Consider the following 18,322-nt stretch of genomic DNA (forward strand, 5'->3'; position numbering starts at 1 on the left):
CCAGTGCTCATCTTCCAGGTCCAGGTGAAATGGCCCCTCTCCCAGGGGCTTTATCTCATACAGCAGCCTCTCTCCAGGTTTTTGCCATATGCTTCTTCTGTATAGCACTTTTTTTTTCCAGTGCCAGGAGATATCTCATTGTATATATTTTCATAAATTTTTCTGTATCTACTAGAGCATTGGTCCTAAAACTGAGATGCAAATACTTCTGGAGCTCCATGAGGTCTTCTAAGGATATGAGAATATAACGAGTTAGTTTTCAGGGAATTTTTTTTTCCAGATAGTTAATTCCACATGAAATGAACCACAGCAGAGACATTATGCCAGTTTTCCTTTTTCCAATCCCCCATCACAACTGTACTTATCTGATTTACCATCTACTCATCCATCTTGATGGATATATTAAAAAAAAAAAGTCTGAGGCTTGGGAAAAGCAGTAATTAAAAATAAGAGTTTGAGGAAGTAAACAACTTTTAATGACAGATTTAAAAAAATTTCCTAATAAATATTTCCTAATAAATATAATTTCTAAATTTTTTTTCAGTGCTTGAGATTGAAGTCAGGACCTTGCTTATGCTAAACCTGGGCTCCACTAGTAAGCTACATCACTAGACCTTGGTCTCTAACGTTTTGCTTTGACAAAATTAAAAGATGACCAATTTTTTTTTTCAAATATTATAAAATATTATTTTAACATGGATCACTATGTGCTTTTCTGAATGTAACTTAGGAACAGTTTAAATAACTGAATTGCATTGAAAGAAAAAAATTCTTTCTATTCCCACTGAATTATTTAAGTGAATCAGGTTTCTTCATGCTTACATTTGTAAAAACAAAGACTAGAAATAGAATTGATGTTGAATCCCATCTGATTCTAGCAGTAATATTCATCCATGAATACATAAACTAACTGAAAAAATAACCCTAGTAAGTCTCATTAAGAGAACATTTTAATAAAATTTTTATTTCTTATGTTTGAGTACTTTCTAATAAAATTTGCAATGTAGTTATGCTTTGATCAATCATGTCTTAATATCATTATAAGGTTAACTGAATCCAGATGAAATTGTTAGCAGTAAGAGCTTTATAGTCACACGAATAAAAAGAACTGATTTCAATTTTAAAAGTTTGCTCAAGATAAATATCGCTTGTCCCCTGTTCCTCTCATAGTGTCCCATGCCAGAGCATACTGTGGCCCTAAACCATTGCCTGACCTCTGTGCCTGTAGGCTCCTGGCACTGAAGCAGGTTGCACAGTGGGAAAAAAAAAGATAAATATCATGAGATTTCTGTGGAAGAAATAGACTGGAAATGCAATGAGGAAAAGGAAGGAATTAAAATTTGTGACTATTGCAGATGAACTTTTCATATGTTTTCAAAATAGATAATAGCCATATATATGAAAAGAGTTGGCTGGACATAGAAGATCCTAGAAATCTAACTTCCAATACTATATGCACAGGGTGAAATGTTATTAGGGACTTTATATGCTTCTCCATCTCAAATAGTAACAGAAAATCTTTATTATGTATACTGCAAGCATGCAACTATCGCACATTGCACTCACTTGTGTTTAGCCACACCTCACATAAGCAAGCAGGGGCTGCTGAACTTTTAACTGATGTGATCTACTTCAGTGCTAGTCACATAGTTAGTGCTAAAATTAATGACATTTTTTTTTTTAAAAAAGACCATACCCCTCCACCAAAATAAAAACAAACAAAAAAACCCTTAAGTTTCAGCCACATTTCAGGCAGGAAGGCTCCTTTTAAGCCTAGAAGGGATTCCTTTTAGGAAAACTAGACAGGAAGCCCATTCCCATGGCCTTCTCTCTCACAATAGAGAGAGACAGATATTCTCTTCTTTGCATATGACAGGGTTTTCTGGAATCAAAGTAAAAATGGCTTTAATAAACAAAGATTCCTCTTATCCAATTACCATTGGATTTAAGACTTAGATCAGCTTCCCCAGGCAAAGAAACTTTAAGTGACTGAGAACCCCAAACCACTGTCACCTGGAGGTACAGTGTACAACTTGTTCATCCTGGAGGTTTTGCTTTTGACAAAGCCATTCTAGCAGAGAACTAAATTAATGACTGACATCATTTTAAAAACTGCTCTCATTGAATTGTGCTTTTGTGTATGTCATCAGTCTCCTCCACAGGACACTGTTAAGAAACAGTCTCATGACATTCTTTGCTTTTATTATTGTATTTATCTTAGGACTATTGTTGAGGGTGTGGCTTACCATTTTACACAGCATCAACTTTATCAGGAAGAAGGTAGAAATTCCTTTTTGGTTTTATAATCAAAGATAGTTATATTTCTTCTGCGCATCTTCATTAGTTTTAATCTTCTGGGTTCTCTAATTTGCATAATTAAGCATGTGTCCCTCTATGTCAGCAACTGAGGTTTGAGTGGATTTGGTAAGGTTGCACTAGCAAGTTCACTGAAATTCATGGCAGCCTTTTTGGGGAGTGTGTGCTCACCTGATCACTAGTTTCGAATTTTTCTTCTCTAGCCTCATTTCCACACCCCTCCCCATACACTTTCTTCACATACTGAATTAATCAGGAACCTTAATTAAGAATGGCCATGGGGCTGGTGCTGTAGCTCAGTGGTAGAGCGCCTCCCTCACACGTGTGAGGCACTGGGTTTGATCCTCAGCACTGCATAAAAATACATAAATAAATGAAGGGGGATAAAAAAAAGAATGGCCAGAAACTCAACTCAATTGAAAAAATAAAGCGAATATATTATGCTTGCTGAATATAGTTCAGGAGCTAGGCTAGCTTCAACCATGGCTGGATGTGGGAATTTTTCCTAAAACCCTCTCTGGCACTCAGCATTTTTCCCTCGGTCTTGCAGTCCTTCTGTCTTCGGGGTTGACTCTGTCTGAGGTCCCTGCCTCCCCACCTACGGGCTCTGGCAGCACAGGCTTGTAGACTTCTGCAGACATCAGTCCAGTGGAGGGAGAGCTTCATTTTCCCCCATAATCCCGACAAAGTTCCCAAATTGAGCTTCTGTGAGTGACTTGGCCAAGCCACTGAGGACAGATGGTTGGAACCCACATCTTCTTGGAGATGGTTCGGGCTCCACCTGAGAGGCAGGAAGTTTCTCCAGAGGCAGCTGAGGAAGATTGGGGAAATGGATACAAGACAGACAAAACCAAAACTTGCAGCATCCATTTACATTCAATTTTATTTTTTAGACAGAAACATGTACACTTTTCTAAGTCCCTTTATAACCTTTTAAGAACAATGTAGGTCATTAATAAATACATAAGAAATCAAATTATAATTTGTCAGTTGCTCAGTGAGCATGAAATCAGAACAAGGGCATCTGTGTATGTGACTGAAATATTCTATGGAGGGCTCTAAGGGCAGAATCATCTGCACAACTGGAAACAGGTCACGGGGCCGTGCTGGAGACACAGTACAGGTGCTTGCTCCCTGGAACCTTCATTTCCTTAGCTACCATTCCCAACCATCCCACCCCTCCTGATTATGGTAATACTGTTCACTCCATTCACCTACTGACATAACCCTGAGGCTAGAATTCCCAGCTTTCCTGCTTCAAGCCTGGAAGACAGTATGTCTTTTATGTTTATATATGTCCTGCTTCTTCTATCATGGACTGACTTCACAGTGTAACTCTGAGAGCTTAGTGAGGGGGAAGAAGTTAAACCTACTAAATATTTACAATGAAGGCAAAATGTCCTCCGCTCCCCAAAATGCTATAGGTCAGGGTTGGGTGGGGACAAGTAGCACGTCCTTAGTCATTGTTGGTGATGGGGCTGTGCCTTTGCCATCAAATGGCTCAGCCTAAGGTGGGTGGTGGTAGAAATGCCTACAGCAATCACACTGGGCATGCACTGTATTCCCAGTATATAGGGAGGTGTAGCTCAAGTAGTTTCTCTAAAAGTTTTAGGGAAGGAACTGTCGTCAAGATTCAGATTCAACAGACTGCTGACGTCTTCTGCAATTTCTTAGGGGCCCAATATAATGTTGGACTGCTTGAGTTAACATTAGCATTGAATTTCATGGATACGGACCAAATCTACACTTTTCCCTACCACCTATTCTCCTACCTGGAAAGAGGGAGAAATTAGGGATAAGAGGCATCCATTTTTGTCAGTTAATAAAAGAAGCTTCACAGTAACAAGGAAAATGAATGGGGAAGGCATCCCCTTAGCTTGGTAAGGCCAGAATTATTATTTTACAAAGTTCTGTTAAGAGTAAATAGGGCGCTGGGGATGTAGCTCAGTTGGTAGAGTGCCTGCCTCTCTTGCACAAGGCCCTGGGTTCAATCCCCAGCACCACCACCACCAAAAAAAAAAAAAAAAAAAAAAAAAAAAAATTGACTAGGAAGTCCTCACCCAGGCTACTTTGGGGTGGGTACTGTCAGTAGAAACCTAGTTCTCTTACTGACAACAAAGAATGTGAGAGATCCTAGAGCCTAAACATGGACGCGCACCTGAGGAACTTCCAGATGGGGGGGGGGGGGGCGCTAAACATGGATACCTGAGGCATTCCAGATCCTGGGGCCTAAACATGGACTCCTGAGGCACTTCTGGATCCTAGAGCCTAAACATGGATGCCTGAGGAAATTCCGGACCTGGGGGCTTAAACATGGATGTGCGCCTGAGGAACTTCTGGATCCAGGGTCCTAAACATGGACGTGCACCCAAGGAACTTCCGGATCCAGGAGCCTAAACATGGACGCCTGAAGCGCTTCCGGATCCAGGGTCTTAAACATGGACGTGCACCTGAGGAATTTCCGGAGGCTACGGCCTAAACATGGACACCTGAGGCACTTCTGAATCTGGGGGCCCAAAGATGGACGTGTACCTGAGGAACTTCTGGATCCTAGACATGGACGTGCAATGAGGAACTTCCAGATCCGGGGGCCTAAACATAGACGCCTGAGGCATTTCTGGATCCCAGAGCCTAAACATAGATGCCTGAGGAACTTCCGGACTTGGGGGCTTAAACATGGACGTGCACCTGAGGAACCTCCAGATCTGTGAGCCTAAATATGGACGCCTGAGGAACTTCCGGATCCTAGAGCCTAAACATGGATGTGCACCCGAGGAACTTCCAGATCCGGGGCCCTAAATATGGACGTGTACCCATCAAACTTCCGGATCCTGGGACTTAAACATGGATGTGCGCCTGAGGAACTTCCAGATCCGGGGGCCTAAACATGGATGCCTGAGGAACTTCCAGATCCAAGGGCCTAAACATGGACGTGTCCCTGGAACTTCTGGGTCCTTGTGCCTATAAAGAGCAGGGCGTGACTCTCAGAAGGGATGTGGCCCATGAAGGGGAGCCGAGTATGGGGCCTGTTGGGAGGCAGACTGAGCCGTCGCACCCCGAACTTGAATGTGACGGTGGCCTCTCTTCCTGGCCTTCCCCTGGGTGTCACTTCCTCCCCTTCCAGGCGGTGCCGGGGAGGAAGTGAGACCAGGCACAAGGGCCAGGCACTGAGGAGGGACACCTTCTTTCTCCTCGCTTCGCCAGGCACCCGGCCTGGCTGGGGACAGGGACATCTTGTGACACGGGCTGCCTCCTGCATCCCTGCCCCAGGACCTCAGGGACCACAGGCAGGGACAGTCATTGATTCTCCCCTGGCTGCTGACCCTCAGCCCTGGGGTCTGCCCAGGGAGAGCTCTGTCTCCCAGAGGGTCAGGGGGCCTCTGTGACCTGCTGTTCCTTACCCACCATCATCCTGAGCGAGAACAGGTCAGGACACCAGATGCTACTGAGAGTGACATCTCCTAGATGGGCGGCTGGGGATTTTGCCTCTGTCCTCAGGCCTCGGACACTGGATTATCCCCCAAAGAGACAGAAAATAACCTCACACTGCCCAAGACTTATTTTTAAGCTTTGGATTCTGAAATTTTCCTGCTGCCACCTTCTTTGTGAAGCCAGTTTTTCAACAGAGACAATATTCCAGGGGGAAAAAACAAAACAAAACACGGAGTCAATCAAACCAAGCTGACATATCTGGTCCTCCAAGAGAAATCTGGATTGGAAGGAGAACAGCCATTTTCAACTGGTGAAATAATGAAGTTCCCTTGTCCTTTTGTGTAAGCAAAATAAATAATCTGATGTTAATGATCAAATTATTTTTGATGAGTGCTTGGCTCATAGGAAAACTGATTCTGTTATATGGAATGAAGTGTTACTGATTTTAAAATTTAAAATGAAGCCAATTTGGATTGTTAAATTATACTGTCATAATTCTATTCTTTGATAGCAGAAATAAATAAACCTTTAAAAAAAAGAATGTGATTTTTAGATTTTGGATTATTGAGGAAGAAACTAAGAACAATCTGCAACCATAGGTCACCTTTCCTTTTCTCCATGTTATTTCCACTGGGCTGTATCCCCTTCCTTCACCCACAGAACCAGAACTCACACTCCTTCCAACCTCACCTTCCACCCTGGAAGATCAGCAAGAACTGGCCAGAGGAGCAGGCAGTAGGGACAAGGGGAGCATGCACTTCACTGGGAGAGGTGCTGAAAGCCTGCAGGAGGTGAGGACTTGATCCTTTATGTGGTGTAAGGAAATGAGGGACAGGCAGGAGCATACCCCATGAGTAACTCTCTTCTTTACCTCCTCCCTGCCTACTTCCTACTTGTTCTTGCTCCACTCAGAATTTTTGAGACAGCTTACTGAAACTTTTAGGACAAAACTGCATAACTTCTTGAGGTCTGGTATGCGTTTGTTTTAAGAAGGAGGAGCATGAAATGAGCATCCCTTTTTGGGTTCCTGGGAACCACTGGGAAGCCAGGCATGTCTATCCAGAAAACAGCTCTGCTGCCAATACCATTGACTCTCAAAATTGTTCCTTAAAGTCACAGGTTATGAGAAAGGAGAGAAAAAAACCTGACAGGTACGTTAGTAGCATGTCCACCCACAATGAATGGAATCTTCTTTAAGGAAAAGCTTGTTCCTTGTTTGTCCTTCCCCTTCTTAGTAACCAGAATCTATATTTTGCCCAGAGTGAATCTTCAATAAATATAAATTATCTTAATAATTATTAATAAATTATTATCAATAAATTATTATTAATGTTATCACCAAATCAAAAGTAACAAACATATTTTGAGGATAAGTTCTCCCCCAGCCTACCAATGTGCTCGCAAATGGTAGAAGATTCTGGACAACAATTTAAAAATGAGAAATGCTACTTTAAAAGAGCTAAAGCATATAGTCAAAATTATAACTCACATAGATATAAAAAGAAAGCTAACCATTCAATTCTTTCAAACGAATAAAACCTAGAGAGATTAAACCATGTATCCAAGGGCACACAGCTGGTAATATTGTGGCCTGGATTCAAGCTCTCTCTCCAGTAGCAAAGCCTCTAGCGGCTGAAGGCAGCTGGGAGAGGATTCTGCATCTTTGGCTCCAGGAAAAATTTCCTGAGAAATTAGTGCCAAGGCCTGAACTAGGAACTGGACCTTTAACTTTTAGCTCAAATTATTGTGAGATCTGAAAATTATCATTTTTAAAAAAGCCAGATGTGAATGATAAGCAAAGGTCAATTTTTCTTATTGAAAGCAAACTCTTTCTCAAAACTCAACGTGGCTAGCAGGTTCTGATGCTGCTATTACTTTGAGCTGAACTTTTCTCATGATACATTTTAGTCAACAGGTCACATGCCCCCAGAAATGTGATGAACCAGGGACAATGGAGGCTTCAAGCCTTGTTTCAGTCTTTCAGTGAACTTAGTTTTAGAAAAAGTCAATTCTCTTTTTGATTACCGTACTTTATTGGATGTGGTTGGATTTGCTGGGTTTTTATTTTTTTCTTGCTGTTGATCCTAAGGCACCCAGAATGGGGGCTTTGTAGGCAACCCATAGCAGCAAAGGCCATTGAAACCAGAACCACAGAAAATAAAACCTAAGATGCAATGTTATTAGGAAAAAGCCTTCCTTGGCTTTATAATACTTTTCATCGGTTTGTCAGCCCTGCACAACCCGCCCCACCCCCACCAGCATGAGGGAAGCAGATATGCAGAGATAGGCAGAGATAGCAGAGCATGTGCCTGGGTAGCTGGCAGGAGGGGCTGTGCTGTCCCTGGCTCAGGCCCTGGTGCCGGTCTCTGTGGGGTCTGCTGCCTTGTCTGCCCTTGGGCTCTAGGAGATCCTACATATCACTCCAACAAACCCACTGTTAGCCTTAAGATCATTTTAATGGTCCTGAACAAAGGCACCCTTGCTCTTTACCTATCTGTCACTGGAGTCTTTTTCCATATTTTGTGAGTTTTCATTCACATCTTGGTAGCTTCTTTAGTTTTGTCAGTTTACTTACCTATTTAAGGTATTCAATTTTGCTTTTATTTAATCAGGAGAGAATACATTTGACTTAATTCACAATGAAATATAACCGTAAGCCAAAAAGTAAACTGTAAACATTTGGAGAGATAGGAAAAGATTATCTTGGGATATAAATCTGAATTCTATCTGTAGTTACTAGTTGTGAAGGGGATTTCCAAATAGCTTCAAAAAATTACTTGTTTCTTTTATTTATATAGCTCTATATAACATCGGCACATTCTGATACCTTAACTCTTAAAATCCCAGAATTTGGAAAACCATGCAGACTAAGTCAGATCTCAAACTGAGTCTCAGAGAAGTTAAATGTACCATTTAGCTTCTTGGTCCAGGAAAGGTTATTGTAATCCAGTCTCTACCTCTGGCCTTTATATGAGAGGGAAACAGATATTTCTATATGTGTTTCATTAGTATAAATTTCCCTAATTGCTTTGGGCAGGGGCTTCCATCCCTGAAACAAATCCTTAAGGACATTTGGGGGTCTCTTCATTACCAATAATAAGAAGTTGTAAAGTATTGAGGCTTTCTGCTCCTGATGTTGCTTTGTAATGCAGAGATAACATACTTTTAAGACATTAATGAATTCTCTGAACCCAACAGAATTCAAATAAGATGCCTCTCTCACATGCCATCACCCACTACCTGTGCAAGAGAGGCCACCCTGGGTCCTGTGGGGAGGACAGATATAAGAAGGGACTGGAATCTGGAAGGAGGTTGCTCTATTAGTCTGTTTTTCATTACTGTAATGAGGCTGGATACTTTATAAGAAATAGAGGTTTATTTAGCTCACAGTTCTGAAGGTTCAATGGCATGACACCATTTTATTGACTGGGCTCTTGGGAGGACCTCATGGCAGATGGCACCTTAATAACAGAGTCACATATGAAAGGGAGGGAATCACACCTCAAGACAAAGAACCAGAGTAAAGGGAGGGGCTGGGCTCACTTCTTTTATAATAACCCACTTGAGAGAACTAACCAGGAGACCCATGAGAACTACCTTAATACTTTATAAGAGCAGTGACCTTAATGACCTCTCACTAGTCCCAGTTCTTAAAGGTCCTACATTCTTCAAATATCCCCACACTGTGGACAACACATCTAAACCATAAAGCTCTTAAGGGACAAACTACATCCAAAGAATATCACCTGCCTTTGAGGAAATTCTTCTTTTTAAAGAGAAACTGTCCATCTCTCAAGGAGAAGGCCACTCCCCAGAGCTATGAAAATGAAGGCCCCAGAGAACCACCTTGTAAACTAAGGTGACAGACTGTCACCTCCATCCCTGGTTGAATGTCTGCTCAGTCTCTTGACTTGCTGATCCATCTAGTATGAGCTCTGGAGAGAGGTTAGAGGCAGGATGGAGAGTCAAGGAGAGGGAAGAACACCACTCTCAGCTTTTCATTTCTCTGAAAACAGAAAATCAATTCTTCCTGTGGTAGTCTCCAAAGAAAGATTAGGAAGGGGAAACCCTCTGTGCTAGGCAAACTCTGTGAAGGGCACTGTGGGACTTGCCTCAGAAATGGGCATGTGGCCCCCAACTGATGGAGAAGAAGGATTTTTTGAAAAGGGTGACTAATACCCATGAGAATTGTTGGGGGATGAATAACTGGGGCTCCTTGTGTTTCCCACTAGTCCAACCCACGCACAAGATGGGTGGATTTGAAAGACCTTGTTAGAGAAGCCACATTCAGAGTATTATCCTGCAAGGACTTTCATCTCCTTGCTGCTTCATATCCCAACACCACAGAAGTAGGTGAAATGAGGAAGTGAATGGCAGACCGTTCTACCAGGGCTCCTGCATCTCATTCCAGGCAACCAAAGCTCCCACTGCAGCTGTTGCTGAGCAACAGGGCTGGGAAGAAGACAGCTTTGAACCAAACATGGGACAGATGTTTTTAAATGAATAGATTTATATTTCAAGAATCTGAGGAGGCTGTGTCAAGAGCTGAAAGTGATGGGAAGACATAGAATCAAACTATGAGGTTCTTCTTTGCCAGGAATGTAGAATTTAAAGAACTCTACCATATGCTGGATGCTTTTCTTGGTCTTTGGACTATGGTAAATATTTTATATGCTGTACCAGTTAAGGTGGGTGCCGCAGTCTGGCTAGGCACAAAATCACGAGCCACTCAAGCAGGAACAAACTTTATTTTTTGAAACTGCCACCAATGTTCTGTACGCCCCCAGGAAGATCACCGATCCACCCACACGGCGTTCTCCCGGCACCCCCAGAGGAAGTTCCTCCCCTGGAACTCCTACTGTACTTCCCCAACCAATGGGAACTCTCCAGGAGTCCCATAACAGGCCGAGATGAACAGCAGGAGTCCAATATCCATATGAATGCGAATCTTAACATAATCATATCATCTCAATGGTTAGCTGGCATCACCTTTCAACCAAAAATGCCATGCATCATATACTTGGCTGACTCTTAGCATCTCCCCCCTTCTGTTTAATTAAGCAACAAGCAATGTGGCTAGGGACCGTGACTGTTAGGTTTGTCCAATTCAACATATGGTTCTTACCCGTCATCGGAAAACTGACCTCTAGGTGTCAGCCTCCTGTCTTAGGTTGATACCACTGCAATTGGATCATACCCGTCACTGACTACCGGTCCAGCATATAGCCATACTTGTGGATAGGCCTATGCACCAGTGGGGGGGGGGGTGAAGTTCTTTGCCTCACCTCTGTTGGCCCCCAAAATTAGATCATCACTAGTAGAAGGGAGGAGGATACAGAAATGCCATGACACCAAGCCAATTGACGGCTCCTAGGAAAAATTGCATCACTGGTGACACATCAGCAAAGATACGCTAGCACTACCATAATTCGCTGCATCAACAGATACATCACAATGCATACAAGTGATACATAGTCCAGGCAAGTTCTGTAAGCAGTTCAAAGCGGAGGAATCTATCAATATGTCCATATCCTCCCAAAATAAATCGACTCATTGATTGAGCATTACTTGTTGAGTTATTAATCACTGATGTATCAGTTTATACAGTTTGTTGTGATAACTCTCGAAGAAGTTGTAGTTTGGTTTCATCTTTGTCTTCACCGGCACTGGGATGAAAATAGGAATTCTGACAATGATGCTAAAAAAAAAATGTAACATTTCAACAGGTACTAAGAAAACAATTTTTAGAACAATTTACATTATCCTGAACAGAATTATTAAATATAATGAAAAGGAAAGGTGAAAGTAAACAAACAGATCTGTTAACCTCCTATTTGTTCATATATTAAAACAATCCTCAACAGCTGTTTACCCAAATTAAATTAAACTATTAAAATCACGTGAATAATAAAAAAAATTTGGATCCATATTCATGAGTGCTCCTCATATATGATATATGGACATACTCACCTACAGACATACAACACAAAACAGAAGTGTGCACATGTAACATACAACACATAAGACAATAGTAAAGGCCTTGTAGCTTTACCTAGGTGAAATCTCCATTGCAATGTTTAAAAACTCCACAGTCAAAAAATAAAACTGATCAGAAAAACATTAACCTAGGTCTGTATGAGCTCAAAAATAAAATAGAACTTTATGATGTGGGAAAAAGCAATAATAAAATAGATATTGAAAAAAGCATCCTGGTTAATCACTTTCGCAGATATAAGAATAGCCAAGCTGGAGTTCTGGATATTAGCTGTTATGGATTTGAGTCAAATCATCTTCCTTTTGGTCTGTAGAAATTGTTTTGGTTAATCTCTCTGGAATCCAAATCGGCTGCTGTTCTCCCTGTGGAAAAACACAAACAGAGCCCCGACTCCAGACAATCACTGGGTCAGGACCTTTCTATTGTCCTGTTAGAATATCCTTCCAAAGTACCTTAGGCTTATGTACATTTTTTGGATACAAATGTCTTTCCGCAGCACTAAGCCCTGATGAATCCAAATTTTAAAAGTTTAGAGTAAAAAGGGTTATTTTAAGTTTATCTTTGGGGGATATATACCCCTTTCCAATTCCCTCCTTTTGTTTTAATAAGTACATTTTAATAGTTTGATGAGCTCTTTCAACTATGCCTTGTCCTTGTGGATTGTATGGAATTCCTGTTATGTGAGTAATGCCAAATGATGAGCAAAATTGTTTAAAAGAGGTAGAAGCATAACCAGGACCATTATCTGTTTTTAACTGTTTTGGAACGCCCACAGTGGCAAAATTTTGTAAGCAATGAGCTATAACATCTTTAGTTTTTTCTCCGGCATGAAGGGAGCCCATCAAAAATCTGGAAGAAGTATCAACTGTAACATGCAAATATTTTAATTTTCCAAATTCTGGCAAGTGTGTGACGTCCATCTGCCAAATATGGTTAGGTATCAGTCCTCTAGGATTGACTCCAAGATTAACTTGTGGTAAAAATGTCACACAATTTTGACATTGTTTTATTATATGTCGGGCTTGTTCTTTAGTTATTTTAAAACGCTTTTGTAAAGTATTAGCATTGACATGGAACCTTTTATGAAAATTTATAGCTTCTTCTATTGTGGAGAAAATATGTATGTCATGTGTAGATTTATCTGCTAATTCATTGCCCAAACTAAGGGCTCCAGGCAATCCTGTATGTGCCCTGATATGTCCTATAAAGAATGGATCTTTTCTGTCCCAGATTAGACTTTGTATAGTGGAAAACAAAGAGAAAACAGTAGAAGAAGGGGAAATCCTACCAGCATCTTCAAGGGATACTATAGCATTAACTACATACTGACTATCAGAAAATAAATTAAATACAGAATCTTTAAACATCACAAAAGCTTGTAAAACTGCATTAAGCTCTACCTTTTGAGCTGATTGTTTGGGTACTAAAAATGTAAAAGTTTGATCAGGGGTAACTACTGCTGCTGTACCATTATTTGACCCATCAGTGAATACATTTGGAGCATTCATGATAGGGGTTTTTCTTGTCATTTTTGGAAAAACTACAGGATGCGAAGACCAAAAAGACAACAAAGGATTAGATGGTAAGTGATTATCAAATGAAACATTAGATTTACACATGATTATTGCCCAAGTATTTAACTCATTAGCTAACTCATCAATTTGATCCATAGTATATGGAGTAATAATTTTATTGGGAGAAATTCCAAACACTCCCTTTGCTGCTTTTATTCCTTTGACTATTAATTGTCCTACAGCCTCAGGATATCTAGTAAGAATAGTGTTAGGAGAATAAGATAAATGTATCCACAATAATGGACCTTCTTGCCAAAATACTCCTGTAGGAATATTTTTTGTTGGCAGTACAGTAAATAATAAAGGCAAACTTATATCAATTCTATCCAAATGCATATTTTCCATATATGTTTCAATGATTTTTAATGCCTTTCTTGCTTCAGGCGTCAACATGCAGGGTGAATTTGGATCTGATGGACCTTTTAGGATATCAAATAAAGGTCCCAACTCTCCTGTTGGTATGCCTAGATAAGGCCTTATCCAATTTATGTCTCCCAATAACTTTTGAAAGTCGTTAAGTGATTTGAGTTGATCTACTCGTATTTGAATCTTTGGTGGACGGACCATGGTTGAGAATAATAGAACTCCTAAATAATTAATTGGAAGATTTAATTGTACTTTATCTATTGCTATCTCTAGATTATAATTTTTTAATAAATTTGTAAGTGTGGCATAACATTCTAGCAATGTGTTTTTATCTTTATGTGCCAATAACATATCATCCATATAGTGAAATATTTGTAGTTCAGGATTTTGATTTCTAAGTGGCTGGATTGCTTTGTTAACATAAATTTGACACATAGTTGGACTATTAGCCATCCCTTGAGGGAGTACTTTCCATTCATATCTCTGATCAGGACCTTCATGATTTAGTGCAGGGATAGTAAATGCAAAATGTGGACTATCCTCAGGATGAATTGGAATTTAAAAAAAAAATCTTTAATATCTATAGCTAAAACATACCAGGTTTTTGGTAAAGCAGACAATTGGGGAATCCCTGATTGAGCAGGTCCCATAATAACCATCTCATTATTAATGGCTCTTAAATCTTGCAATAATCTCCATTTACCAGATTTCTTTTTAATGACAAAAATAGGAGTACTATGGGGAGATACAGAAGGTTGTATATGTCCCTCCGCTAATTGTTGTTTGACCAGGGTCATGGGCTACTTGTATCTTTTCTTTAGTCAGGGGCCACTGAGGAACCCACACTGGTCTTTCTGATTTCCAAGTAATTTTGATTGTCTCAGTGGCCCTTTCTGAAAACCCAATCCATGTCTATTTATTTCTTGATCTATTAGAATTGGTGCTGTCATACCTTGTTCTTGTTCTCTTAATCTTTTTTCTTTCCTAAAGCCTTGTCTAGCCCTAGTAGTGGGCGCGTTAGGATTGATGTTATTTGTTAATGTCAAACCTAATTGATCTAGGACATCTCGTCCCCATAAATTTATAGGAAGATGATACAACACATAGGGCTGTATAGTTCCTTCACATCCTTCAGGATCCTTCCAATCAAATACCATTGCACTTCTATGGGGATTAGTTGCCACTCCTAGGCCTCGAAGCGTTTGAGTGGCTTGTTGTAATGGCCAATGTTTTGGCCATTCTTGACGAGATATGATGCTAAGGTCAGCACCTGTGTCCAGCAGCTCATTAAAGTCATGTCCTTGAATATTTAGTTTTAGCATGGGGCGAGAATCTAAATTTAAAGACAGCATAGCCCAATCTATACCTGTGGAGCCTAATCCCTTGGAACCTCTTTCTACAGTACGACTGGAAAATTTATCATGCAGGCTGGGTATTATTAATAACTGTGCTATTCTATCTCCTGGTGAAATTACTGATATACCTCTTGGAGAACTAGCTATAATTTTTATTTCACCCTCATAATCGGGATCAATTACCCCAGGACTTATCATAAGACCTTTTAGTGTTGAAGAACTGCGTCCCAATAATAAGCCTACTGTTCCTTGGGGAAGAGGTCCTTTTACTCCTGTGGGAATGATTTGAACTCCCATCTCTGGAGTTAGTACTGCTCTGGCAGAGTCGCAGATGTCCAACCCTGCACTCCCTCTAGTTTGTCTGATGAGAGATTTAATGGATAATGCGTCCTGGGCTCTACCTTGGTGGTGCTGTTGGGTTCCTCCATTGCCCCGTATATTTGTGGTTTTGGGCCCCGGAGCATTGGGCCCTCCAGTCTGTTTTTTGGCAATGGAGCCTGATGCCTTTCTCCACGATATCGTGGGTAAACACTTGGTCCTTGTCTGTTTTTTGATAACGGAATACCCTCTATGGTGGTTTGAGAACAGCATTCATTAGCCCAATGTCTCCCTCTACGGCATCGTGGGCAAATACCCGGTATTCTATTCCTTTGATACCTAGCTTTGTTAAACCCTCCTCCTATGGGGCAACTCCTTTTAAAATGTCCTGTTTGATCACAATTATAGCATGTTTTTGGCCTGGCATCTAAAGCCTGTTGTACTGCTGCTAAGACTTGCCCTTGTTCATTAATGTCTCTACATAATTTAATATATGTGTTTAAATCTTCATGTCTCCATGGTCTAATGACCTCTCTGCAGCAACGATTTGCTTGGTCATAAGCCAGTTGTTTTATAAATGGCATTGCCTGTTCTGTATCTCCAAATATTCTAGAAGCTGTTTGAATAAGCCTATCTACAAATTCAGCATAAGGTTCATTAGTTCCTTGTATTACCTTAGATGATTGTCCTTGTAAATCTCCATGCCCCTGTAAAGTTTTCCATGCCCTAACCGCATCTACAGCAATTTGTGCGTATACACCAGGATCATATTCAATTTGTTGCCATTGACCCTCATAAGGTCCTTTTCCTAATAACATATCTAGATTTCTTTGAGGGTAACCGGCTGCTGCATTTCGCCTAGCTGTCTCCACGCAAAATTCCTCATTGGCAACCTTCCATAACAAATATTGTCCTCCATTTAGCACAGATCGACACATGTTAGCCCAATCTGCTGGCATCATGTCTAAGTTGGTAATGGATTCGACCATGCTCACAGTGAAGGGTGCTTGCGGCCCATAGGTTGTTACAGCCTCCTTTAATTGCTTCACTGTTTTGAAATCTAAAGCACGGTGAATTCGTTGCCCTCCTGCCTGCTCAAGTACAAGGCATGCTAATCTTTGGGGTCCTGCCTCAGGATTCCGTCCATCAACTACGGGAGTTGAGGGCCGCTCAGCTGTAGATGGAGCTGTTGGTTGAATTACGCCCTCTGGTGATAGAACGGAGTTAGTAGCAGCCTCCTGTTGTAATTCCCTGCCTGATGGTTGTTTTTCCTCTAAGCTTTCTTTCTTCAAATTTTCCTCTGTCTGACTAGCTCGAGAGACCTTCTCTTTTGCTTGACCTAACATGTTTTCTACCATAGTATGGACCTCTAACAATTTACTTAACAGTTTTTCGGTTTGTTTTTTACTAGTTTCTAATCTACTATAAAGGTAACGCAACCCAATAAGATAGCATAAAACAAAACCGAAACACAATGAAACAAAAACGGAACAAAGAATAGTTGTATCAATTTTCTCTTTCTCAGGGCCGAACAACTTCAAACCTTGAGCCAACCATTTTTCCCAGTTTGCCTGAGAAAATTCTAGGGATAGGCAGCTTGAAACAAAAACAAAATAAATCAAAACAAGAACACATTATTTTTTTAAATGGTCACCCATTTTGTCGCCTTCCCTCAGGGGCGAGCAATTTTACTCACCTCCAAGCTTCAGGCGTTCCCCATACGGGCCACCAAATGCCGCAGTCTGGCTAGGCACAAAATCACAAGCCACTCAAGCAGGAACAAACTTTATTTTTTGAAACTGCCGCCAATGTTCTGTACACCCCCAGGAAGATCGCCGATCCACCCACACGGCGTTCTCCCGGCACCCCCAGAGGAAGTTCCTCCCCTGGAACTCCCTCCTACTGTACTTCCCCAACCAATGGGAACTCTCCAGGAGTCCCGTAGCAGGCCCGAGGTGAACAGCAGGAGTCCAATATCCATATGAATGCGAATCTTAACATAATCATATCATCTCAATGGCTAGCTGGTGTCACCTTTCAACCAAAAATGCCATGCATCATATACTTGGCTGACTCTTAGAAGGTGGGTTGTGGATGGTGGACAAAGAAAAGCTAGGTTCTAATTCAACCTGTGCTTGTATTATATGCCTTTTCTAGAAACTTTGAGGAGCAGGTAGCTGCACAGGGTAGGAGGAAGTGAAGTTTATGCTAATAGATGTACTTGTGGCCTCCAGAGTTCCTAACAAAGAGTTTGAACTTCTAGTGGCAGTACCTGTAGGAAGCCAAGTCTTCACAAATCTGAGAAACTCACCACTTGCTTTGCCATCATCTTTCTGTACCTGGAAATTATTTTCCAGAATCTTATTATTCTGGAAAAATTTGTAATGGCCATCTATATGCTTACATTTAAAGGAATATTTACAAACATTGGGTTCTTCTAGTTTTAAACTAAGATGGCTGGCAACCAGGTCACATTCTCTTCCATGAAAACATAGAATCAATACCCAGGTCTCCTTGACCACTGTCTCTCTCCCCTTTCCTCCCCTCTCCCATATGTGTATCACCTGTGTAAGCCCATATCCCAAATAGATACCAGCTCAATAGTGCTCATGATAGGCCTGTGAAATAAGACAAAACTGAGATTCAAGACACGGCTTAAATTTCACAAATTCAGCTTAGTAAGTAGCCAAGCCAAAATCTGACCACTGTTCTGTCTGACTCAGCCAAAACTCATGCTGCCTATTTCAGGATGGACAGAGTTTCCCGCATCTTCTCTAGCTAATGGCCATGTCAGGAAGGAGCCATTGCACTGGACAATATCATATCCTAGGGACAAGGTAATCCACAGTCCTCAAAGTCCAGTGATCTCCCTAACTGTGGCTGATATGGATCTTCAGAAGATCTAGCCTCTTAGGCCAAGTGTCCAGGGTGAGACTTTAGCTTTGGGATTCTTTGCAGGCCTTCTC

At 41.1% G+C, this 18,322-nt stretch overlaps 1 non-coding gene and 1 pseudogene across 1 annotated transcript; both read left to right on the forward strand.

Moving 5' to 3' along the window:
• Window positions 1-1,105: 1,105 nt before the first annotated feature.
• Window positions 1,106-1,258, forward strand: LOC114096493 (small nucleolar RNA SNORA42/SNORA80 family; annotated as a pseudogene).
• Window positions 1,259-4,249: 2,991 nt separating this feature from the next.
• On the forward strand, window positions 4,250-4,322 carry Trnae-cuc (transfer RNA glutamic acid (anticodon CUC)). Its single transcript has one exon. It is a non-coding gene; the product is annotated as a tRNA-Glu (tRNA).
• The last annotated feature ends 14,000 nt before the right edge of the window (window positions 4,323-18,322 follow it).

Source organism: Marmota flaviventris, chromosome 4 (assembly GCF_047511675.1).
Source record: "Marmota flaviventris isolate mMarFla1 chromosome 4, mMarFla1.hap1, whole genome shotgun sequence".
NCBI lineage: Eukaryota > Metazoa > Chordata > Mammalia > Rodentia > Sciuridae > Marmota > Marmota flaviventris.